The sequence below is a fragment of the Pieris brassicae genome, chromosome 8, assembly GCF_905147105.1.
Source record: "Pieris brassicae chromosome 8, ilPieBrab1.1, whole genome shotgun sequence".
NCBI classification, from domain to species: domain Eukaryota; kingdom Metazoa; phylum Arthropoda; class Insecta; order Lepidoptera; family Pieridae; genus Pieris; species Pieris brassicae.
Window position 1 is genome coordinate 1,289,699 of NC_059672.1, and position 6,000 is coordinate 1,295,698.

The following is a 6,000-nucleotide window of genomic DNA, read 5'->3' on the forward strand; positions in this document are numbered from 1 at the left end:
CACGTGTTTAGTTCGACGACGATTTAATTGCTTTATTTAGTTAAGCAATTCGAAATATTTTCTTTCGTATGTTTAAAAACCAGTGGCGCTACAACCCTTGGTCTTGGCCTCAGGTTTCCGCATCTGTTTTATGATCAGTTCCATTGTGAATAGACAGGCAAGGTGGTAAGACTGGCTGATACACAAAGTCTTAGATATGTTTATTTTTCTTGACCGTGCAAGCGAGTGTGTACATAGCCATTGAGACAATAGCAGTCCCTAGCTACACTTTTACGTGGTTGGCTTTATTATATTTAAAACTGTTTGTTGGCTTAAAGTAGTTTTCGAATGCACTAATAACATCTAGGCTTGATTGGCCATGCAAGGTTTTGCGTAAACTGATTGCGCCCACACGTTGCAATCACATTGATAAGAGATTGTGGAAATTCATGACGTAATATTATTAACACCCACGTGCGTCCCACGATCATTGCTTACGCAAATTTTCACGTAAACATTTACCATGGCAACTTACTTAACTTAACAACTGTCTTAAAGATCTTTTAATCGGTTTTTTAAGTGCCAGAGGTTTGGTATGATGAGAGATCTAGTTTCTCCTGAAGAATGCTTTTTATAGAACAGAGGGCAAACGGGCCTAATCTAATGTTAAGTGATATATATAGACACTCAATGCCAGTGGGCTCGCGAGTGCTTTAACGGCCTTTGTACTGCGGATACACTATAAGACAATATAGGCTCAGTATAATGATCCTGATGAATAAATAATTTAATTTTTAAAGGTATGGGTATCAATGCGTTTCTGATAAAAACTAAAACTACTCCAAAACTACTGATCGAATTTAGATGAAATTTCGACTGTTCCTAAGTTGTAAATATATTAAATTTCGAGAAATTTATCGACATACGAAATGTCGCAAACGTTGTTGCATAGATAACACTCAAACATATACAGATAAAAAAGAAAACTGTTATAACTATGTAGAAAGTTATGTATAGTTTGGCATGAGACTCGATGGCAAAAATTTGAAGCACTTTATCAGAAACGATGTCATCTAAATTTCTCAGTCGGAGGCTTGAGTCGGTGCCAAGGAGGTTGGCATGCCTAACTGTTCAACTTAAACTTAATGTTACTTCCTAAGGACAATGCAGGAATACGCAATCTCTTTAATTATTATCATTTCGTTTATATATAGAGGCTGTCTTAATAGTGATTTTAAACTTTAAATGTTTCTTAAAAAATTGTATTTGTAATATTATAATTGCAGTAAATTATAATATATTAGTGCGTATTTCATGTACGGAATATGACACCGTCATAATGTCATCACGGTGACGGTGATGCTCTTCAAAGCGGACTAGCGTATTTGCAGACACAGGACGTCAACTGATATGGCTCTCACTTCTGTCGTTATATGTGTCTTCAACTCAAAATTCGTTAGGGGTATCATTAACACTTGCTTTGAGATAACCCTATAAAAATGTCAGCTGGGGTTATGTCGGGAGAGCTGGAATAGATCTCCAAAGCGGCTGATGATTTTTCCCGGACACAACGCTTTTAGCGTGTCCATGGAGACCCTTGCTGTGTGGGCTGAGGCCCCAGCTTGCTGAAACCATACACCCGAATTCTCTTCTTAAAATAATTATGATTCATGAGTAATTCCATCTCTTATTAACTTCTTCTGGTGCCACTTTTTTGCTAATTGGATGTTAACAACTTCAATTGAACCCTAGTCTATAAAACTCCTTGACGGATGTGATGATCCACTAGGTACGTTCTGCAACCAACTTCATCCTTTTACCAGCTGGTCTCCGTTCTCTTGTCTCGAATTCTGGCCATAATAATGAGCTGCAACAAGTCTTATCGATGATGATGCAAAACGTGTACGAGATATGCGATTTTCCGTATCTGTAGTTGTATAAAATTCAGTTAGATAATTTAAGTAGTTTTAAATTTTTGAAAAAATTGCAAACTTTTATTATGATGACACAATATTAATTGAAAGCCTATATGTTAAAGTACGACTAGATAAAAATTAATCTCTATCTAATAGTATTTTTAATCTTATCTAAATAATGAGTGAGTGAATAAACAGAGGGATGTAAGATACAAAACATGGATACTCCAGATAGTATGGAAGGCTTCACGCAGTTCACAGCTAGTAACGAATAAAGAACATACTAAACTAAGTACATGTAGTCAAGGCAATCAGCAATGCCTTTAGATCACGTGAGAAGACTGGCACAATGACCTACTTGTAGTCTCGTGCCACGAAACGCGATGTCAAAACTAGACCGCGGCCATCTTGTATTCATTTATGGCTTCCTATTATGACACCTTATTGCGGTAACTATGGTAACGGAATTTTGAATTTACGTCCGAAACGGAACTTTGATTATACATTTAAGTTATTTTTACTAGTTTACGGCCTTGAAACTAACGATGGTTACGACTTAGTGTAATAACTTAGCTATTTAGGATTACTTAAAACAAAGAAGTAAGCTGTGTTGGCTTAGTGACTTCAGCATGCGACTCTAATACCTCAGGTCGTAGGTTTGATCCCAGGCTGTGCACCCATGGCCTTTCTTTCTATGTGCGCATTTAGCATGCGCTAAAACGGTGAACGAAAACATCTTGAGGAAACCGGCTTGTCTTAGACCCTAATAGTCGACGTGCGACAGGCACAGACGGCTGATTACCTACTTGCCTCTTAGATTTACAAATAATCATGAAACAGATACAGAAATCTGAGGCCCAGACCTAAAAAGGTTGTAGCGCCATTGATATTTATTTAAACAAAGAAGTGCAACTGTGCATATAGGACATACACATACATTTATTTTCATAAAATAAACTACTTTATCTATGAGTTTTACGTAATTTAAAATAAAGACTTATAATCGTTAAATCGGTATAATATTTCTGCACTGCTAGCTTACTTTTCAGAAATACAAATTAATTACTTTAATAAAAAGGCAACCAATCAGTAATTGACTGTTTATTAAATGCAAATCATTTACGAGTAATAAATTCATGACTCATGTTGTGTTCAATTTTTATGGCTTGCCATTTTAAATATGTACGAGCTTCTTCGTTGTATCATTTAACGAGTGGAACTTTCAGTTTCAATTTGATAAGATTAAAAATGACATTGACATGGAGAGGACAAAAGAAAATCAGACATTTTGTGTGACATTTATTATGATTGTAAATGATTTAAATCAAAATTTCCATACAAATGTGAAGTTTTGAAAGACTATACTTTGTTATATAACCATTATTGTGTACGTTATTTTCCTCGAATAGTGAAAGATACGCAAAAATATGTCTGTCTGTAAAGGTTTGTATTTCATGTGTATTATAAAATACTTATTTTTATTTCACTATGAGATACTTAAATTATATTTTACTTATGTATATATATCCTTATATTTATAGTTGATCCAATTAACTTCACCCAAAGGTCAGCGTGTACACGCTTACAATTTTACTAAACTGCATTCACACGTGTTAGATAATCATTAATAAAGATAAGTAGTTCCTAAATAATCAATTGGAATAACTAAATACACATATTTTAACTTATTTTGGAATTACTAAATGAAAATAATAATAGAGTGCATCTGTTTCATGATCATTTGCCTGTGGGTGATCCTCCTTCTATTCTGACATACGCCGTAGACTTTTTAGTCTAAGGCAATCCGGTTTCCTCGCCATGTTTACCTTCACCGTTCGAGCTAATTTAAATACGCACATAGAAACTCCATTGGTTCAGCTGGGGATCGAAGAGCGACCTCAGGGATGAAGCCACTAGGCCAATCCAGCCCTCAAATGAAAATAGATTTAGTATTTACATCTTATGAAATCCAATACATTACGTATTTGTTTAACAAACTTTCTCAAATAAATGTTTTGACTTCAAATCTCCACTTGTAACAATTTACTTATATTTTTAGTTTTTCTTGTTAAGTTTAGTTAAGTATACAAATTAGGTAGATATTATATTTATTACTAAAATTTTATTTTAATATCAATTAAGGCTAGTTTAATGAGCTGTTATTAGAAGAGCTTTGATGTAAAACATTATCTCTTTAAATTAATAAATAACAAATGAAGAAATTCTTAGAAGTAAATCGTAACTCTATATTTGATATTTATGCCTTTGAAATAGCGGGAAATGAACTCTGGATTACCAAGAATGTATCATGAGTCATAGCACCGAGTGATTACTCAGTTCCGGGTAAACAAATAAAATTCAGCGTAATATAAGTAGTATAGTAAAGTCCGGCCTTTGCCAATGACTCAATATTAGCGCACATATAATCTTGAAGTCCTGGGTTCGATTCGCCGCGAAAATTATTTGAAATTTTCTTGGATACCGAAATTTGCTTTGGGATGCTATTAATAGATACTGTTTGCGATACGATTTAAGCGTAGTAAGAATATTTGAGCAACAAACAATTTAAATGGAGATGTGCAGGGCACGTAGCCCCTGCAGCATACAGAATAGCCGAAACTGGCGCAAAAGGAAAGGAAACAAGGGGAAACCAATAGAGCGATGCGCCGAGATCGAAAGAGTAGGTCGAAAAAATTGGATGAGACGGCAAAAAATTAAATAGGATGGAAAAAGTTGGAGGAGGCCTTCTCCCATACAGAGGCCGCATCTTAGAGTAATAAAACTCATACATAAGTCTATATTGTGTCAACTATATAGCCTAGTGGCCTAGATGAATCAAGTCGCAATTTGCGGCAACAATACTAATTATAAATCTAGGAGTTGGTATAATTATGAAGTTCCCAATTGGGGCCGAGTTTACTTTTGTATTTCGCTCTTATTTGGCAATCCAATTTTAATCTAGATAATAGAGATTGAGTCTCTGGAGAATCACCATTATCAATGAATAATTAGAAAACTGAAAACACATTTTGACAATTAATCTTTATTTTGTGTGGATGGACTTAAGTGTGGATTACAAAAGAAACCAGGCAAGATGAAATAAAAGGGATAGCGGGGAATGATTGGTAAATTAGAGAAAAGGAAGAATTTGGAGGATTGCACTCCGTCGGAGGTCGTGTGCTAATTTTAAACATAATGACATGGACTTAATTTAAAACTGATTATGTAGTACTCGAACACAGGCTATTTTTATTTTAAGTATAACGAACTTTTTAGTCTACAAAACGAGATGATAGAGGAAGAATCCACTGGTGTTGTAAATATTAAAGATTTTTTTATACATTCTCTTCACTGAGACATTACGATCTAGCCTAACTTAAGACTAATAAGTGGTGTAACTGTTATGTACTAATAATGATATTTAACATAAAGTGTCCAGAAATACTACTTACTGAAGACACTCTGTTCTTGTGTACTATTTTTTTCATTTGCCACTGATCAGCACTTAAGATTTACGTGCATCACCACATATTAACTACTTCCAATGGTTATGTCCTTTTTAATTATCTCTTTAGGCCCCACAAGAAGTTGAATAGCCTCGACATTCACGTGATGGTGGAGTCTTTGTTCGTGGGCAGCAATCTGTTTGATCATTTTTATATAAATAATAAATATTAAATCATCATCATCAATGGCTATACATCCCCCGTGTGGTCATTTTGCCATCGCAATCTTCAATCTTTCGTGCTTCTTGTGTCCAACTCTGAACCCCTATTGTTTCGAGGTCCTTGACAACTCCATCCCACCAACGCAGCCTCGGTCGAGCTGGTTTTTTCTTGCCACCGGGTTGTAAGTTCAGTAAAGAGAGTTTTTTCGTCCGCCATTCGGTGCATATGTATGTATGCAACCACTTGAGCCAATAAATATTTAATATAAATCAATATTAATTAATTATTATTAATATTATTGTTGTATTTTAATAGAACTAAACGATAGACACAGGATTCCTTTACAGGAGACCTTTACAGTGAAAGTTCAGTTAAAGAAAGTTAACTTCCTACGCTGGAATTTGACTCGGCACCGGAACAGTTGTCATTGTTCATCC